A 21,708-nucleotide genomic window follows, 5' to 3' on the forward strand; every position below is an offset into this window, starting at 1 on the left:
TTATTTATTTTTTATTTTTTTGCGGTACACGGGCCTCTCACTGTTGTGGCCTCTCCCGTTGCGGAGCACAGGCTCCGGACGCGCAGGCTCAGTGGCCATGGCTCACAGGCCCAGCCGCTCCACGGCATGTGGGATCTTCCTGGACCGGGGCACGAACCCGTGTCCCCTGCATCGGCAGGCGGACTCTCAACCACTGCGCCACCAGGGGAGCCCTAAAATTATTTTTAATTTATAAGATAGCAACCCTAAACATTTTTCAGCCACTTGCCAATAAGCACAGGATCTGAGTCTAAGTGCGGGAGCCACATGCATCCATCTTGTCACATGATGTGTATCCCCCGGGGCCCACCTACTCCTTAGGATGTGGATACCCCTCCCTATGTCCATTTCCAACATTTGTCTTCACCCCACCCCACCTTGACTTTGGGTTGTATATACCTCCCAGGTAGCCGTGCCAGAGAGGAATGAGTCCTAGACTAGAAATCTGGAGATAACAAGAGGCTCTTCCATTTACAGATTCTGGAACCTTTTGGTTAATTCAAAAATATTTATTGGGCTTCCCTGGTGGTGCAGTGGTTGAGAGTCTGCCTGCCGATGCAGGGGATGTGGGTTCGTGCCCCGGTCTGGGAAGATCCCACATGCCGCGGAGCAGCTGGGCCCGTGAACCATGGCCGCTGAGCCTGTGCGTCCGGAGCCTGTGCTCCGCAACGGGAGAGGCCACAACAGTGAGAGGCCCACATACCGCAAAAAAAAAATAATAAAAATAAATAAATTTATTGAGTGACTGTTATCTGCAACACACTCTTTTGGGATCTTGGCAGTGAACAAAAACCCCCCAATTCTCTAGTTGCCTAAAGCTTATTGTCTAATGATAGAGACAGACAATAATGGGTAGAATATATATCAATATAATGTAAGAGATTGACAAGAACTAAGGAAGAAAATACAGTGGAGAAAAGGATTAGGAATTTCTAAATTTATAGCACATACATAGGGTGCTAAAATTTAGAAATATGGTAGGGAAGATGTCACTGAAGTTATAGCTGGGCAAAGACCAGAAGGAAGAAACGCGGGGCCAAGCCATGTACATATCTGGGGTAAGAGCTTTCCAAGGGGAGCGAACCATGTGTGCCAGGGTTCTAAGGTGGAATCACTCAAGGCGTGTGGGACAAACAGGAAGGACATCATTGTAGCTGGAGTGGGGTGAAGTGGAGGAAAGATCCCGGGGGCCCTTCTAGGTCCCTGTGAGGAGTTTGGCATTCACTTTGAATGAGATGGAAGGCTGTAGGAGGGTTTTGCAACAATTTCCTTGAAAATGCCTAGATCAGTTCTGGCACATGGCAGGTATTCAAGAAGTGTTTGCTGGTTGACCCAAGATTTGGTTTGATCGTATCTGCTTGCACTTTCAGCAGGAGCATGTAGGGTTGGGACGATGGTCACACTTTACACAGTGTAAGAGATGACTCTGGACATCTCAGGGATGCCGGCAGCAGCTTACTACTCCTCCATTGCTGTCATTCATTTAAGAGGCTGGAGGGGTGGTCAGAACGGGCTTAGCATCTGTAATGCTGCAGACTGATACTCTTGCCAATAACCTGTTAGCGTCGGTGCGTGTCTTAGGAACAAATCTGATAGTCATCATATTTCCTCTCTATTAACATGGATAGGAGTTCATTAAATATATTTACTTAGTAGCTTTAGAACCATTAGGAAAGTTAGTTACACAGTGTTTCAGAGAGCATAAAAATAGAAAAACAAAGAGTTGATCAGAGAGGAAGAGTTACACCTGCTGGGTTTCCCACATGACCTTGATCCCGAGATATGGTTGTAATGGGAGGAAAGCTGGCCTGTGATGTTGAAAGTGAGGTTTCCACTCCTGTGTTCACAGATGTTCCCAGCTAGCTCGACTCGTCTCTGAGAAAATCAGAAAATCAGAAGATTAAGGTTAGAGATGTGTGCAAATGAGCACTTGCTATTCAAAACCGTAATTTAAAAAAGCCCCTTGATGCAGTGAGCAAACAAGAAAACCAGCTGCAAAATAAAATGTGACTTTCTTATTTTTCCTTTTATTTGTTTTAGGAAGGTGTTTAACCAATACTTGCTAGTTCTGAGTCTTGCTGGTTGATGACTGTTTAAGCTTCTAAACAGGAACCAAATTTAGTCTTTTACTTAACAAGGTGTCCATCGATACTATATTTCTTTCTCTCTCCCTTTTTTTTAACATCTTTATTGGAGTATAATTGCTTTACAGTGGTGTGTTAGTTTCTGCTGTATTACACAGTGAATCAGCTATGTGTATACATATATCCCCATGTCCCCTCCCTCTTGCGTCTCCCTCCCACCCTCCCTATCCCACCCCTCTAGGTGGTCACAAAGCACCGAGCTGATCTCCCTGTGCTATGCGGCTGCTTCCCACTAGCTATCGATTTTACATTTGGTAGTGTATATATGTCCATGCCACTCTCTCACTTCGTCCCAGCTTACCCTTCCCCCTCCCCGTGTCCTCAAGTCCATTCTCTACGTCTGCGTCCTGTAGACGTATTCCTGTCCTGTATTCCTGTCCTGCCCCTAGGTTCATCAGAGTCCTTTTTTTTTTTTTTAGATTCCACTTATTTTTACCTCACCATCTTCCTCACCTGAAAAACAATAAGACCTATTGACTTTTTGGTCACGACCGTGTTGCAAAAGTTTTCAGTGCAGAGTATATTTAAAATGAAAAATCTACAATTCAGTTTGAGAGGATTAATTTCACAGCTATAAACAATCATTTTATGATTAAGACTTATGGTCATGGTGGCAATTATATTCATCAAATGTGTTTGCAACAAATGGGAGTAAACATCCCTGAAATCACAGACAGTTTACTTTTTTCAAAATAGACACATTTATTAGTAACGTCTCTGAAACATCATATAGAGTATCTAATGCATCTATAATTTTTACATTTTCAAAGTAACTGTGAGAATGAGATTTGTTGAAATAGATTGAAAAAGAAGAAAATTGAAGTAAATAAGATTGAGGGTCAGGGCAGATATGAGATTTATATTTTTCTAGACCAAATAATTATGATCTGACTCAGTTTAAATTGGACTCCATGAAAACTGGTCCTATAAAAGTTGCCTAGGCAAGGCTAATTTGTGTTCAATGAATTTTAGATATTTTCCAATCTTTTTACCTTCTTAAAAGCCTGGCTAATCGGAAGGAAATGTAATTCGGCATAGGGTAAGAACATGTCTTTGGATGAGTTGAAGTTGGCAGGGATGTACTTGTCTAGTGAAATATGTTGTTAGGTGCCAGCACCCCTCCCAGCCTCTGATAAGAGCACTCACCCTCTCATTAGGAAAGTCACCTCCCCAAATTCTTTACAATGAGATTTAGTGGATGCTGCCAGCTTTTTACAGAACCTCTTCTTCCCAGCCACAGTGACTGGGTGAGGAGTAGGCAGGTTTGGACAACTGTGGTACCTAATCCCACAGCTGTAGGCATTGGTTTGGGAATAGGCATATATGACCCAAATCAGTCTTCTCCTATTTTTCAAAAAAATTAGAGCTAATAAAAGAGTGGTAATCCTTCTTGGAGGCCGGCAGTTCGAGGAAGCCACGTGGAAGAGCAGTGCAGGAAGTCCTGTGTGGAAGAGGTAGGCCTCCATAGGAGATACCGAATTGCCAGGAGAGACAAAAAGCAGAGTGAGAGTCCTGAACTTGAACTAGCTCTGCTAGACACCCAGCTTTGGAGTTGGAGCTGGCACTATTGTTTTTGGCTGAGATTCGGAAAGACCAAGGCCTGGGATCTGGACGGTTGAGAAAAGATGGCATTGTATCTCTGATTGCGCAGAGGCTGGACAGTATTTTTCATACTCATTTAGAAATCTTGGAAAACCCAAAGATAAGTTTACCTCTCAGGTTGAGTTCAGTACTTAACTTGTTTATTTGTGTTTATTAGTGATGCTTTAAAATACCTTATTTATGTTTGTCTTTCATTCAGAGGCAACTAATATGCTGCATATGTAATGGATGTTTCAGGCAGAAGCTGAAATTACCAACAGGCTGTATGGAAGACAACTGAAAATATGACCTTTAAATTTTTCGGTGTATATTTTTATATTGCTAGTACTCATTCTATATAGTTTTACCTTTATAAAGAGAATTCCTGCTATGATAACCAACAAGGATTTAGTCTTGTATCTGGGCACTTTTATTGTGCTACATATATCTGTTGTCATGTAGAAACATAAAATATATATTATAACACACACACACACACACAAACGCACACACGCACACACACCTGCAATGAAACCCATAATGATGCAATTTGCCGTTACTGAAACTAAGTAATCATCCACTTACCACAGGTTCTTTGCAAAATATTCTAATGATAAATGCAAGCTTACTGGTAAATTTTTAAAAGTCAGTTTAGATGACTTTTGTTGCAAAAAGTCCATCTTGCACTGGTTTTTATGCTGCCCATTTATGAAAACAATTTCTATCTGTGGCTTGCCAGGAGTCTGTTGAAGCATCCCACAATCATCAGTGTTCATATGTAGATAGACATATTGCTATGTTTGACATCAATAGATGTAGCATTTTCATACCATACAGAAAGTAATGGTGCCTGACATTTCTAGGTTGAAAGACGTGCTTTGTTTCTTGCACTAATGGAAATAGATTTTGTGACCTTCTTGTTTACTTCAAGATTGTATGTAAATGTTTCCATACAAATAGGGAGGTTTCTTTTGATTATCTCATGGAAGTTGGGAAATAAAGGTGAAGGGAGAAAACTGCCAAAGTAAAGATGATTTTAAAAATAGTTTAAATTCTATGTATCAAAGATAGAATTGAGATACCAGTAGTACTATTTTTTTCTGTTTTTGTAGATGGAGAATTGATACAACATTTCCATAAGAAACTAAAGGGTAGAATACTTCTGAATAGAGATATTCAAACAGCTGAAATATACCTATTCCCTGGTATCATTTCATATTTAGGTGTTATTTTGTTCTCGAGGACAGAATAAAAATCCCATTAGTTCGATTCTGAAGAAAAGAGCCCTGACAAGGTCAGATGGGGCAGCATTAGCACCCAGGAATTTCACAAAGTCCACTTGAATCAACTGTATTTTGACCAGCTTCCATTTTCTAGTGAAGCACTGGAGTGTTTACCAGGGTGACATGATTTTTGTTACCTGAATGTTTGGACATGGTAGGGAATCAGTTGCTACAGAAAGACTTAGCAGTTGAACAAGTGTGGCCTGAGGTAGATGGTGTTTATATCCTGGAAGAGAAAACTGCATTTTTTATTCTTAGGTAAAATGTGGATGATACTAATACTCTAAAATTGTGAGGCTGACAGGCTGTGTTCTAGTCACTTAGTACGGTGGTCGGTGCTCTAAGGCAGTGGAAGCAAGCGGGTGATGAAACGAATGAAACTTTTCAAAAATAACTTTTATAGAAGCTTTCCTTATCATAGACCTTAGTTTGTATTTTTTAAAAAAGAATTCAATGTTTATGGTCAAGTTGTTTTAATTACAATGCAAATATTTTAGTTTTTACTCAAAGGAATACAAGTTTGTGTAGAAAATTTAGAATACCCAGAAAAGTAAATATAAGAAAAAAATTTCTGCACATTATCTCATCATCCAGGAAAAAATCACTGTTAAAATATGGACAATATTTCCTTTCAGTCATTTTTCTATGCAGAGGCACATTAAAAAATCAGTCTTTTCATAGTATAAATTATGGTGTTCCTTCCTTTTTTTGCATTTTAAATGGGAAGTTATGAAATAAGCATTTCTCCTAATTGTTATCTAAAAACATGTATAATGGTTACATGATATTATATCCTATGAATGTGTAAAACTTTAATTTTGTTGTTTCGGGACACTTACATAATTTATAATTATTTGATGTATAAAATGGTGCTCCAGTTTACATTTTAGTAGCAGTTTGTCAATATCTAATAGAGTTTGAGCCGTGCATATATATGGTATAGCCTTGCAATGTAATTTTACTTATATACTTGAGAGAACTATTGCCTACGTGTTATAGAAGGGGAAATGTACCTTGCTGCATTGATTATAATAGCTCATTGTTCTGTCAATAGGGTGTTATATAATACATTGGCGTCTATTTATGCCATGGACCAGTGCATAGATTTGCACATCGGGTACAGCACATGGTAGCACGGTACAGTGAGTATAAATTGAACAAACCAGGTCTGTAGTGAGTCAATGTGCACGAATTCCCCAAACTTCAGGTTAGGATCAAAAAAAAGTGACAAAAGGATTCATTTTATATCATTTATGAAAAAATTTTAAACACAAGTTTATTACATATTGTTTATGGATAACCCAGCAGCACATTTACCCACCTAATAGACTTATTGACTGATGCTAGGGATGACATAGCCATGTTTTATTTTAAGCCAATCCTCCCATTAGTATAAAAGATCCTAGCCCTTTTCTCTACTCAGGGATTTTGCTCCAGTAATTCTCCCCTGTCTCTTCTGCATCATCAATTTTTCCCTCTTTTCTGGACCACTTCCATCATTTAAAAAAAATCTGTAGGGCTTCCCTGGTGGCGCAGTGGTTGAGAGTCCGCGTGCCGATGCAGGGGACACGGGTTCGTGCCCCGGTCCGGGAAGATCCCACATGCCGCGGAGCGGCTGGGCCCGTGAGCCATGGCCGCTGAGCCTGCGCGTCCGGAGCCTGTGCTCCGCAATGGGAGAGGCCACAACAGCGAGAGGCCCGCGTACCGCAAAAAAAAAAAAAAAAAAAGCACTTTATTTATCTAGTTTCATACACAGACACATACATATGTGACGCATGGAAATGTAGGCAACTTGAGTAATAATTGGGGAATTGAACAAGTGTTGACAAAAACTAGTTAATCTTTGTTATGCCATATTAGTTTACGTTCTAAGCGCTTTGCATGCACCAACTCATCTCATCCTCACACTATGTTAGATAGATGCTATTATATAATACTAGTATAATAATAATAATAGTAATAGTTATTATTATTTAACAGATAAGGAAATCCTTGAGGCATAAGAGAGATCCCGAGACCCACCTAGAGTTACACAGGAGGAGGTGGAACAAATCTGGGGGTCAGCTTTAGAACTGCTCTGCTAAGTGCTAGAGTTAATATCACGCATTTTGTGACTTCAAGGGACTTGAACGCTGCTATGAAGATGGTCGTGTCTACACGTAACAGACACCACAAAGCGCTGGAATGGAGCCGTGGGTAGGAGGATGACTCTGTGCTCAGAATCTGCTGCCACCCGCCAAGCAAACAGGGGCCAAGTTCTCAGCCCTGCAAAACTTCAGTGATCCATCTGAAAAATGAGAGAGTGATGAAAGCCTCTTCGTAGATTTATGAAGACGATCGAGTAAGATAAACCATCTCAGGCACTGAGCAGAAGGTCTGTCACCTGGGGACCTCTTCATAAACATCAGCTACTGTTTTTGTTCCAGAGCATAGTGAGATGTACAGTCTGTCCCCTGGAAACACACATTTAGCGATCAGCCAAAGAAGTCAAAAAGCTCGACAGGAGCTAACTTGGGCCCGTGACTTAGGAAAACGCACAGTGTGTTGGGAGCTCTCAGGAGAGAGATCGTGTCTGGTCCTGGGACTAAGCAGTCTTTGTGGTGAAAGCGGTATTTAGAAGGTCTCGGCAGGTGCTCACCAGGTCCATGTACTGATCTCCTTGGAACCTGAAAGTAGCGTGAGCCACAGTACAGAGGCTGTGCTTTATTCCCACCCTGCCCCCCTGCAAAAGAAAGAGGCAAAGATGCACTGACTTGAGAAAACTCAAGGCTCAGAGTAGTAAGCCTAAGGCTCTAGAGCCCAGCTCTTGTGGCCTGTGTCCTGGGAAGCCTCCCCTGAACCCTCCACTCAGGAGCACCCTCCTCTGTGCACCTGTGTTTGCACAGCTCTAAAAAGCTGCTGACAAAGCCTCGTCATTCTCCACGTGTGTGTCTCTGAGTTCCACGAGGGCCCACGTGCCCATTGGGCTCATGGTGCTCTGGGAGCTTCTCTTGAAGGAATGAATTGAATTTTGCTTTGGTTCGAGCAAGTAGAAAATTGAAGATGGCCGGGACTTACGACTTCATAAAGGCCCTTCAGGCCTGACCCTGAAGACAGGGAAGAGAAAGCTCTTGACAGTGGAGGCCTTTCTGTTTTTATTAAAGGAAGAGAGGATGGGATGGGAGAGGAGAAAAAAGTGTTTCCAGGAAAGTTTTTTTAAAAAAATCCTTTCGTTCTTTATATCACCGTTGCTTTCATAGTCTTAGCAAATAAATATTCACCAAGTACCCACCATGGGCCAGGGACTGTGGAAGGTGCTGTAAGTACATTGAGGAACATGACAGTCCAGACCTCCTGGCCATGCATGATAGTCCTTTGTCCTGTCCTGCACACAGATATATTGTGTCCTCATATAATCTGGTCCCATTTAAGGCATATTTCTCCAGATTTAGGTAAAGCAAAGTGCGACATGACAGAGACTTTCATTGGGTCCTTGGAACCTGCAACAGTCTCTTGATGACACCAGCCCAAAGGGTCAACTATCTTGAATGTGTCATGGTTTGATAGGTGTTAATTCATCCGCGAGATTCTCCTCCAAACTAGAAGTGGAATAAGAAATAATCACTTCATCTTCGGAAACCGTCAAAGCTCTAGGATGAACGTGAACACTGAAATAATTGTAGGATGCCTGTTCCTATTACCCGGTAGCTGTCTGTTTGCAGCGTGGCATCCTGGGTTTGTGCCCTTTGGAGATTCAGGGCGTTCTTCAGTGATTAGGACTCATTATGTTTGTGATAGCTATTCACGCACGTTTTTCAATGGATGTGTGCTTGAATTAGGCTGGATTGAGTTTCCTTTTTCTTTCCAGGTGAGCTTAAAACTCCAAGGGGGGGGGCGGTGGGAGTGGGGAACCCACAAGAGAGTAGGAACATCAGATGATTCCCCAGCTCCCTCTATTTGTTTCTAAGTCATGCTTTTCACCGCAGAGAGTACATGACTACATATGTGCAGGCCCTGCTTGTTGCGAGCCCCGAACAAAGAATCGTGCTTCAGATTTCAATGCGTTTGGACCATAATGTGCTGCTTTCTTGATAATGGGCTCTTGGCATTGAAATGAAAAGCAAACATATCATTAGGAAGGCGCTCCGTAAAAACTGTCTGTCATATATCTTAAGCTTCATTAGTTTAGATTAATGACTTACTTGATATACATGACGGTAGGTGAAGCAAATCTTTGTTTATTTATTGACAATTAAATGTGGTGGTGACATGCATAAACAGGCTTCCCTCTGATTAGTACCATGTTTTAAAGTAACTTTGTGTTATAAAACTTGTTAACTACAGTATCATTTTATTGAGCACTGCTGGGTGAATGATGTGATTGTCATTGAAAGGCATCAATATTGCAGCCATTCCTGGCAGTCACTGGAGCATTGTGCTCACAGATTGGAGTTGATATCTCATTGTACAAATTCAGGGACCCAGAAAATGCCCAGTTATTGAGCCTCTGCCCTGGGAGGACAATGTTCTATTCATGGAATCTGGGTGCAAGGTCACAGACAGAAATCTGAAGGAAGGATGAGATTCACATTTGCTTCGGGGTTTTGCCGAGGACCTCCCTGAAATTCAGTGTCTGGAAGGCATGGCGCTTCCCCCAGAGCATCCTACTACAGCATGATACTTCATAACGCAATGCAAAGGAGGCTATAAATAAATACAGCCCGTTCCCATTAGAAAGCTTCTCTAGGACTAAGCAAGCTTCTCTGAAGAAGATGCCGAGGCGTCTGATATTACACGGCTTCAGATGACATAAGCAAGCTTCCAAGCACACCTCTCTAGCAGACGTACCATTTTGGGGTGAGGAATGATGAGAAAAAGGGGAGAAGGGCAATGTGGCATGAAATGTATCTGCATGCTAGTCTCACTGAAACGTTTGTGGTTTGCTTTCCACGCATTCCAGAGTTGGAGGCTGTCAGGGATAATCAGCCGTTCCCATCACGGACACCCCATGGTTCTCCTTAATAGCTCTCTTTTATGTGCCATCAGTCCTCAAAAATATATTTAGAAAAGATTTATTTAGAAAGAGGCATAAAATACAATCCATGTTGCGGTTGAGTATTACAAATGATTTCTGGACTCCATTCTGTGCCGTCAGGCTCTCTGTAGAATTTTCATATACAGTAAAAAATAAACTCTCAGCCAGCTTGAAAGAGAACTCCTTTGACAAAGGAAACCAGCTTATTCTTTTGCGGTACGCGGGCCTCTCACCGCTGTGGCCTCTCCCGTTGCGGAGCACAGGCTTCGGATGCGCAGGCCCAGCGGCCATGGCTCACGGGCCCAGCCGCTCCGCGGCATGTGGGATCTTCCCGGAGCGGGGCACGAACCCGTGTCCCCCGCATCGGCAGGCGGACTCTCAACCACTGCGCCACCAGGGAATCCCCAAACCAGCTTATTCTATAAAGCCTCTGACAACATCGCATGAAGGCAGATCTCTCTGGATGCTAGAGTCCAGGAAAGCATCATTGCTCTCCTCAGGAAACATTGGGCAAAAACTGCACACCTGGTGATCTTTCCTGTGGAATCGAGGAGAGTTTGAATGTAAAGGAAAGAATGAGGTTAAACCAAGCATTGTCTCATTTTACCTACAGACCCTGAAAACCTCATACACAGACCTTGTCCCAAGATGACTTTGCAATTGTTTTGTTCATAAGTGATGTTAATATTTCATTTAATATGCAAAATCAATCCCTATGATATAGAGGAGTAGCTAAACTCTGCTTCTTGAATTACCCTTTTCCTTTTCTTCTCATTAAATAAGCCATTCCTGCCCTCCTTACCCAGCCTCCCCCTTCACCCCTCCCGGCGCCCCCCTCACCAATCTGTATTACAACCTCTCAACAGTCACCTTAGCCTGGGACGTTTGAGCTGTTGTGTCCTACCCTGCAGACACGGTCTTCGGATGGCAGCGTTTGAACTTTATATGGAATATAAACAATAAAAATACTGAATTACTATGTTTACACGTGAAACTAATATAATAGAGGAAGTCAACTATACTTCAATTCCAAACAAAACCAAACAAAACTTGCCCTCATTTTATATCCATCTTCTATCAAGTTTGCCCTTTGGGATAGAGCTAACCTCTCCCAGAGGAGCAGGGCAAACACCCGAGGTCTGGGTGCAGGAAACGCCTGCAGGGGCTGTGGATGAACATGCGCCCCGGGGATGAAAAGGTAACCTTCACCTGTGCCCTACTGCTGACTCTCTCTTCTTCTTCCTGGATTTAAAGACTTGAAAGTCCTGCTAAAACAGTGATGTGGTGAGTTTTGGGTTTTCCAGGCCCTTCACCACTGAGCATTTCCATGTTTCAGCTTTCATATAAAAAGTTGAAATTCTCACGTAATAATCACTATCGTCAGTTGGCAATGAAGAACACTTGGGTGACCAGCCTCTTATTCCTTTCCATGGTAGGTCCCATACTTATTTTTCAAATGCCAGCTTTCTAGTATAGAAAAGTCTTTATATTTGGAAAGAGGAAAATGTTCAGAGTTTTTGGAACCTAGGAAGATGTGCACCGTCACTGTAAAATTTTTGTGGGTTCATTTATTTACCTACACATTGAAGCTTTTTCTTCTTTGTGATTTTGGAAACATGTTTTGATATCGTATCAATATCTTTTGTGAAGAAATAGCAATCTTCATAGAATTATCTGGTTTATGTTTATGAACGAGGTTATTTTATAATTGGGAGCCGTTAGATTGTAATAGGTATATGAAATAATGTAAGGAAACTAGTTTCAAGACTATTGGACAATGGTGCTGAAACTAACATGCAATTATGTAAAAAAGATTAGTTGATAAGACTTTGTATTAGACCAATAGTAGGAGCGCTCTCACAAACCAAGATCCTTACCAAACCACAAAATTAAATGGAAAACATCTGCAACTTCAAGGTAATAAACATTTTTTTTCAAGACAGGCAAACGAACATGTTAGACTTTCCTCATGCCAGATTAAACTGAAGCTCAAAAATTTTTTCTCTGAGGACCTTTGTTATATTTGTCCATGTTTCACAAACTCTTCATCGTTAGGCTTGATTTACCTGTTCGAAGGGGATAGTCACACACTAACCAGGAGCTCCTAAAGCACTGTTTTTTCCCTCACATGCTTTGCTTATGTTATTTTGCTCTCCTTTGTTCCTAAGACTCAGCTTTCCTTTCAAAATTACACCCTCTTTTCTCTGTTGTGGTGTTCTGAGAATTAGAAGGCAAATGATCATTTACAAATTGAAGGTTAACAGAGAAATGCATTGTACTTGTGATTTGATGAGAAAAACCAAATCACAAAATGAGAACAAATAGCAGTATTATCCCATAGGAAAGAGCCTTGTGTATTGATCTATTATTTCCCAGCTTGAAATGTGCCACTATTGTAGTTCCACTTGATTATGAACCTTTTTATCACTTCCCCTGGTTGATTCAACTGGAGTGCTTCTGACATTTGCAAAGTTCCTCACATATTCTGCTGAGCAGCAGGGGAAACCTTGTTAATGAAGAAATAACAAGCTGAAGATTTGAATAAATATTTAGCCGATTGAAAGGAGGTATACAGTTAATTTTTTTTTTTAATGCTGACAACTGAGGAAACTCACTAACATGCTTTGCTTGTGTTAGCTAAAAATGGGTTCTAGTGGAGTTTTTTACTGAACCACAGGGCACTTTCATTTCCTGATTCTATTATAAACTAAGTGGCCACCTGAACCTGCCAATGAACTTGTCCTATTGTATTTTTCTATTTTTAATCCTGAAGGAGTAAACACATTTCTCATCAGATGTGTTACAGAGTCCATTGGGGAGATTAATGAAGGTACCATTGGATTATTACAGAACCATTCATTTATAAATGTGTCCTTTCTGAAAGGATACCATTAATAATAGCAGAGTTTTCTTCATTCCACAAATCTATATTATAAAAGGGTATGGCTATTTTTTTTTTTTTGATACTTGCTACGGTGGCATGGAAACGATTTGGATTTTACGCCTGTTTAGGCGGTGTTTTCAGTCTTTATATATAGATTCTGGTCTCATAACCAAGGTGATGTTTTATGGGACTCACAGCAGTAGCTGTGAGTAAAAGCAGAATGGTTCCTTCAAGATTCAAGGATTAGTTACAAGAGTTCTGTGGGCTTGGTTTAGCTCTTCAAGGAATGGTTGCTGGTGGACATGGGCACCCACAGAAGTTCCTAAATTATATCCCACGGTGTCCTAATAGGTTCTGTCCCCTGGGAGAGAGCTTCCCGTGTGTGTGTGTGTGTGTGTGTGTGTGTGTGTGTGTGTGTGTGTTTTTAAGACGTGAATCTATGAATCTATATATGCTTCTAGAGCATTTTTAGCCCACGTGATTTAATGTCCTGATCTGAGAATATTTGAAGCTATCTTCCAAAGAACACTCCCAATACCAAAATCTTTGAAGAAAGCTCTTCCTTGAACAAATGTATTAAGAGCGAAAATGAGGAAGGATGAAGTGCATTTGGGCATGAATGTTACTTATTTTCTGCTTCCACGTGTGATAGAATGTCCAGAATCATAGCAGCTAAGGTTGGAGGGTAAACTTAGAATTCATATAGTCTAAGAACCCTAAGAGATGCTTGAATGCCTTCTAAAATATCCTGGCAAAGTCTCCAACTAAATAAATAACCCCAGGCACAAGGAGCAGATGTCTGTTTCTCAGAGAAGCCTACACAATTTTGCACGACCATTACTGTTGGAAAGTCCCTCTTTATACTAAAATTTACCTCTTCTTACATTTACCAAGATCTTAGTTCTGTCTTTTGGGCATAGACAAAACAGGTATTCTCTTACTTTGCAAACTACCCCAACTAATACTTGGAAGTAGCAGTGATGTTCCTCTTTTATATACTAACTATCCTTTATTCCTTCTAGATCAGTGTTTATAACTTCACTTACATGAGATTCATTGGGGGAGATTAAAATGCAGGTAGTTTCCCCAGAGTATTAGATTCAGTAGGTCTGTGTTTGAGTCCAGAATTCTCCTCACCCAGGAAATGTAGGTACTGTTATTATTCATGTTCTACAAATGAGGAAACTGAGGCAGAGACAGTGAGCAATTTGATCAGGAGCTCATTCTTGTGGCAGAGCTAGGATTTGAACTTCAGAACTTAACCGGTGGCTTTCACTGTCATCGGTATAAAAAGGGCATAAGATAGCAGTAAATAGTCAAGGATCTTAAATTATGGTATAAGAACTTTGGACTTAATCTACCAGTTATGAGTGGTAGTAATACAGTAATTATTCTTTAACATACTGAATATTTGTATTCACCATAATGCTTACTCAGGCAGTGTTTACTGAGCTTTCTTAGAACACAAATTCTGCAGGATTTTAATAATGTTGCTCAAAATAAGATAAAAACAAACAAAAAAGGAGAGATTTAGTCTTCATATAACTTTGTGGAATAGTAGGTTAAAAAAGCTAAGTGGGTTTCTTAACTGTAGTGCTTATGAGAGACTTTAATATGTTCATATCTATTTTTACACTCAGAGCATAATAGATTATGTGGGCTTATCAAATTTATTTGACAAATGAAGGCTTCTGTCTCTTTTCCTTTCTTTTTTAAAGGAAGATCTCCTGAGGGAAATATCTTAGAAAATTCTTTAAGGAATCCCTACTAAACTATGCATTGAACATTTGAACACAGAGCAGCCATAACTTCTGGTCACTTCCCTGGTTCTTTAGCTCCCAGTAGGTCCCCTACAAAAGTTAGTTTCCCGACAGCATTGAAGTAAGCATGGCTTTAGAGTTTTGAAAAAGTTACTTTACATTAAAAAGTGCACATAGGCAGCCTTGCAAGTCTTTGCGGTAGACTAGTCTGAAAGAATCTCGGAGAAGGAGAGCCACAGAAGTTGGCAGCGTTGTCCAGATGGAACTAAGAGATGAAGGGCAGGCAGTTCAGATCTCAGGCTGTTGCAGGCCTCCCAGCACAAGAAGATTAGAACGTGGTATTAAAGGAAATGGTGAAATAGCGGTGTATTTGAGACATATGAAAGATCACCAATGGGAAGTAGTAAAGATTGGCTATTGGGAGTAAAGGAAGAAGAGCCGAGCAGGAATTCAAGGTCTCAAGACTGTAAGACTAGGGAAAAAATGTTAATGTTGATAGAAATAGGAGAGTTTGGCAAGTTATACCAGATCCTGGGATGGGGTGAGGAGGAAAGGGAAGAAAGGATAAATGTTAATCGAGCACTTACAACGTGCTCAACATTTATTCCCCTCTGTCAAAATTGATAAGGTTTTAAGGGGAAACCATTATATAAACCGAATTTCTCTGCTTGAAAGGAGTTGGCAGAGTCTTGAGTTCTACATGGTTCCTTCTTAACTCTGCGGCTTCTTAGCTGGCTCTGAGAAGCCCCTGGCATTTCTCAGAGCACATCAGGAACATTGCTGATTAATTCCAACCCCACATGTTGAGCTTGAGGTGATGGCAGACTATTCAACTGTGAGATGTTTCGTTGTGAGTTGTGAGATCAAGAATTGGGTGCCTAAAATAGTCAGTGTGAGTCCAAATGGAGAGCCACTTACTGCTGTCAACATAAATATTCAGTAAATGCTCATACAAATACATTTCTTGTGAGAGCCTTGTATAGCAATGCTTTGAGAAATGGCATTTTAATATTGACACATGAGAGATTTAATATTTAAAGAGGCAAAGCTCTTTTACATATGATATGGTTGAATATTTCTATATTCATACATGTATGTGTATATATATATATATATATATTTTTTTTTTTTTTTTTTTGCGGTACGCGGGCCTCTCACTGTTGGGGCCTCTCCCATTGTGGAGCACAGGCTCCGGACGCTCAGGCTCAGCGGCCATGGCTCACGGGCCCAGCCGCTCCGCAGCACGTGGGATCCTCCCGGACCGGGGCACGAACCTGCGTCCCCTGCATCGGCAGGCGGACTGTCAACCACTACGCCACCAGGGAAGCCCTATATATATATATATATTTGAATACATATGGCTGAATATTTCTCCATCCTCATCCTCTCTAATTAATCCCAGGCTTAATATATTGAAGAATACTTTGCCATGGGAGGAAGAACAATTATCATAGAAAAATTGCATTCCTCTAATGAAAGTGGATTTTGAGAGTTTGACCTACTGGATTCATATAAAGAAATGCTATCTATAAAATTCACATATTCCACTTCTCAGACTATGTATATGTCATATTAATGCCCAAACGAAAACACGAACTCTTACAGAAGAGTTTCAGTAAATGTCTCTTCCGCAATTCTGTTTTTAATTCACTGGAAGGTCAGGAATAATGGCAGTGTTTATCAGTTACACTTGTAGAGTGTATAAACTTTATATATAAATGAATTTAATAGACTGTCTTAGAGGGTGCAGTGTTACTGGTTTAGTTTAATGTTGATGCTGGGAAGCAAATTTGGAGCTGTTGATGGATATCGTGCTTAGGTTCAATCATTGGCAGATGTTAACTAAACTATACAAGCATCATTTGGCTACGGCAACCTGTTAGCTAGGGGGATTATCAGATTAAAAATGGAAGTACACTCATTACTAAATCAATTATGTGTCAACAATGCTTTCTGGGTCATGCATAATAAATATGAATATTATCTTGGATGAAAAAATTATTGGCTTCATGTAACATGGAATGTTGAGAAAAAGTTTTGACTTTCATCCTGTTCATAATCCTTGCTAGTGAAAATAATGTTACATCAGTGTTTTTCTAGTCTTATTAAGAGGCAATGTTGCTGTAATTCAGCGGAACTGAGTCAGTTCTTAAAATAGAGTTGTTTTAGAGCAGAGAAAGACAATTTATCAGCCTTAATGGAAATGTCCTGTGAGATTTTCCAGCTTCCCTTGTTCAAAATTTGTGTTCATAAAACAATCTCTGCTTTTATATAATTTGTTTTCCTGGGGGAAATTTATCTACCGGGATTGGGTTTGCAAATAGCCTCCATTCGTAAGCCAGGTAAACTTTGTAAACTATTGAAATTACATCTGGTTGACAATGTTGTCTTTTGTATGTTTACTTAGCCCTAGTGTTCCCTTTTAGCTTGATCAATAATGGATGTCCTTAAAAGTTGAGTTTGGGGCTCTGCAATCCTAAAGGCAGAGCCAGGAATTGTGCCTTTCTGTCAAGGAGTCAAACACCGTGGGGGGCAGCCAGATGGTCTCTCTTCCTGACATTTTTAAAGCATGTCAACACCGTTTGTCTTATCTGTGATTTACCGAAAAAAGAAGAGATGGATTTATGACATTTCTAATGCAACTCAGAATTGGGGGGTTTTCTGATTCTTTGTGCTGGCTGAGCTGAGGATCCTTTTAGGGATCTGTGGTGAGACCATCCCGTTGCTGAACCCGCCCCCTGGTAGTTACGCTCGCATGTATCCAGCTCATGCTGACGGGTGGCTTGGCCCTTTGACTTGTTTTGGCCAATAGAACATTCGCAAGTGAGATACAAGCAGAGTCCTGATAAACACTTGAACAATGGGTCCTGCCCACTTGGAAGTCTATCTTTTGGAAGCCAGTAGCCATGCTGTAGGGAAGCTTGTGCCAGATTCAAACAGTGATAAGCCAGATGGTAAGAGGCCCTGGAGGGTGAGAGGCCATCTTGAAAATTCCAGCCCCAGCCATGGTCCCAGCTGAGAGTACTACGTGAGACACCTCAGTTCCATCCCTTGAAGCAGAAGATAAACCCACAAATTTATCTTGAGTGTAGTTTATGCACAGACTTGTGATAAATAAATCATTATCCTTTTCAGCCAGTAAGTTGTGTTGAGTTGGTTTATTGCACAGCAGTAGATAAACAAACTAGGGTTCTTTTGCCATAGCTATAGATCCCTTTATTGTACGTGTACCAGTATTGAATATTTGAAGGAAATGCTATCTAATTTCAGGGGATGTCTTAGTGAGTAGTACTTATCCAAAGTCCCTTAAGCCCATTTTTTTTTTCCCCTCCTCTTTCCATACATGAATGGTATTGCACTGACATCTGGTGGTAAAGACTAATTGTTCTGGATGTTTCATGGAATCTGATGAGCTCATCCAGTAGCACCTGTGAAACTGTTAAAATATGAAAGTGCACACGTAAGCGCAGAGAACTCCAGGGAACCAAAACTAATAAGGAAAAATGTTTTGTGAGGTGACAGCAGTGACACTGACCCAAGTGTGTGCAGAGTACGAGAATCCCGTGGCCGGTGACTCTTATCTCCTAGTCAGTCTTGAGCTGCCGTGGACTCTGGGAAGATACAGTGTTACGGGAAGCCAGCTACCTCTCATCTCATCCTTTCTACTAGACCAGGGAAGAGCGGACGTGATACTCACGGGTGAAAATTTAGCTCATGCTTCTTCCCTCATCTTGTGGGTATGAGGTTGTGAAATGTTCCTCAGTTCTCTCAGAGATTTGCCAAACCCTTTTAATGTGGGCAGAGGCTGCCGTGAGTGGGGTGAAGAGTGGGCGGGCAGTGGAAAATGAGAGCGTTTTCAGGTGCTGATTTCATTTGATGTTACCTTGCTTGTTTTGCCGTCATCAGCAGGAACCCATACTTTCAGGAAGCAACGCAGTAAGGCTGCTGCTAATGACTTGGCAGGCATGGCCACCTGGCCCCGGCTTCTCACTGCCCTGGGCTCTACTCCCATGTAAATGAGGTTGTTTAGACTTGGGTCTAGGGTTTTGCCATCGGGAAGACCTTTTCTTTGCCAAGACAGATGATAGGCACAACTCAAATACTTTGGGGGCTCGAAAACACATACTGCATAAGAACTACAAATTTCTTCCTAGTGTTAATATTTCATCAAAGAAAAATAAATCATTATATTTTCGTTGTGTGTTTACCACCAAGATACATCGACACAACATCTATTGTAATAAATAGTGGGTGTTTATTTGTGCTCATGCTAAATCTAGAAAGGAAAAAACCACTTTCTTCCAAGTAAAATGATTTTATCTGAACTCAGGATGTTGAAGGAAACAGTACTTATCTTTTCAAGTTGAAGTAAATTTCTCTTAACATAATATATATTACAATAATAGCATCTCGTTAAGATTTCATTATGACATTTCAGTTCAATATAATACAAAATCCTTGCCATGTTTTTATAAAACATTACTCGGTATAAGAAAGATATTCACATTAACTACAATTGCTGAAATGACTGATGTTTAAATCTGGCGACAGTTTCTATCATTATTAAACTTCATTATAAAATAAAGTATGTGGGTGGAATAGTGGCTTGATGCTTTTGTAATTTGCTCTCTACCTTTTCAATGTACTTTTCAGTTACATCAATTGAATCATTTCATCTTATAGATGCAAAGATGAAGGAAAAGAACAAAAACATAGCCATTAACGGAAGCAGTGCAAATGGGCATAGTTAATGGAAACCATTTAGACATTTTGTATTTGATTCCATGGTGTACCTACTCAAACAATTTCCATGGCATGTTAGAACAAAATGCTACATTGTGCTCTTCTCTAAGAATGCAAGTAATAGAGTTCAAAAATTACCTTTTCACTGAAAGTATTATCTGCTGGAAACGAAGAAATGTTTTACGTTATAAGAAGCTAATAGCAGCAGGAGGGAGCGATGGGCTGGCATGATAACGCAGGCGGGGGAGGGATTTGACTCTTTACTCTCCAAAATGCATTCTTTCATTTTATAAAGCACAATAACAATATTCCTCATCCAATTCCTGGTCTCTGATTTTTTTTTTTTTTTTTTACATCTTCTGACTGCATTGTTACTAATCCAAGCGAAGGTTTATGCTAGTTAAGATGGAGCCCAGATCTCTGTTTACTGCAGGACCAAAATGTAAAGCATAATAACTGCTTTTGAGTTATGTTCATTTTGGTTCTGAGAGAGAGGCTTGCTTTATAAAAATAAGTAGTAAGTTTTAAAAATTATGAGCATAGGAAAAATAGCTACTTGGTCCCTATTGTACAGACTAACAGACAGCTCATTTATTGGGGAACAAATATAGGTTCCATGAATTCTACTAAAGATGTGGCTCATCAGGGGTATCTTGATGTAGAACAGGAGAAAGGGTGCCTACACATTTGAGGGAGTGGCCCCAGAGGTGCGGGGTGTTTACACATTCCATATCCTTCATTAAAGTACTTTCACATAGAAAAAGCTTATTTGATTCCCATGACAGCTCTGTGAAGCCAGCACTGTTTCCTTCATTTTTCTCAGCTGAAAACTGAAACTGAGAGAGATTAAGTGATTTGCCCAAGTTCGCACAACGAATAAGAGACATAACCAGGAAACGAAGCTGCGGAAAAGTGGAGGCGGGGAGCAAAAAGGGGAAATAAATCCATGCTACAAGGCCAAGTGAAAGAAGCCTTTTCTTTGGGTTGGGTGCGTTTTTACTCTGTAGGTTGACATTGATTTGAAGGCGGAAGCAAGAGTGGTTAGAGAGATGTCAGTGATAAACCCTGAAGACGGTTTTGTTTCAGGAACACGAATAGTATAAATTAACCAGATAATAGGTGACTTGATAGATGGTAGGTTCTAGCAGAACAAAATCTCAATCTCTGGCTCCTTGTATCCTGGGCATCTGCTCTGCAGCTAACTGCACTGATGTGATAACACACACCACACACCATGGGCAAAACCCCAGTGAATCTCTGCCTTGGTGCCTCGGTAATTTGATGGAAAAGGGGCAGGCAGAAACCAGGTCAGAGCTACAGGGAAACCCAAAGACCTACTTCTGCAAAAGAGAAGAGGATGATATGCTTTATGGAGAGAAGGCAAAGGAGAGAAAGCCCATTGCAACATCCTTTCCACTACCTTCTATTCCATGTTTTTTCTTTTTCTTTCTTTTCTTTTTTTTTCTTTTTTTTGCGGTACGCGGGCCTCTCACTGCTGTGGCCTCTCACTGCTGTGGCCTCTCCCGTTGCGGAGCACAGCCTCCGGACGCGCAGGCTCAGCGGCCATGGCTCACGGGCCCAGCCGCGCCGAGGCATGTGGGATCTTCCCGGATCGGTGCACGAACCCGCGTCCCCTGCATCGGCGGGTGGACTCTCAACCACTGCGCCACCACGGAAGCCCCCATGTTTTTTCTTGCAATGCACCTTGCCCCACTGCAAGAACCAAATGAACACCAACAGTTCAGAAAGTCTCATGGTCCTGGTGATCAAGATGGGGGCCTTTTATGAAAATTCACCCTGCCCTATTGCTGGTCTAGTAGCTATAGGCTGACTGGAAGCCTACAAGTTATGTAGAGGAAAATAAGAGGCCTGAATACTAAAAAATCCATTTCTTCAACTATACTCCAATATAAAATAAAAATTAAAAAAATAAAACATCCATTTCTGTGTTATCTGAGAGAAGAAAAATGATAAATGTCTACAAACACCCAAGGCATCCCAAAATTTTTTATATGAAAATGAAAATTAGTCAATTCATTGGTTATACTGTTCTTAAACATAAAGCAATGAAGTAATAGTATTAGCCTACTTAAAATTCAAAACCTTATTGTCCTGGCCAGTTCCTAAGAGAATTGAAACAACAGTGTGTATGTGTGTTTTGGGGGAAGGGATGTGTAGTGTGAATATTTTTCTTTAAAACTAGCTTCTTCCTTTGCAGGGAAAACTTATTCTTTTAGAGCAGTCATCAGGCCACTGCATG

General features: G+C 40.8%; 1 long non-coding RNA gene across 1 annotated transcript in view; it reads left to right on the forward strand.

The window, feature by feature from the left end:
• The window catches only part of LOC307176107, a 273,040-nt gene that overhangs the window by 15,895 nt on the left and 235,437 nt on the right, over positions 1–21,708 (forward strand). The window lies entirely within an intron of this gene.

This window comes from Stenella coeruleoalba (genome assembly GCF_951394435.1).
Source record: "Stenella coeruleoalba genome assembly, chromosome: 17".
NCBI classification, from domain to species: Eukaryota; Metazoa; Chordata; class Mammalia; order Artiodactyla; family Delphinidae; genus Stenella; species Stenella coeruleoalba.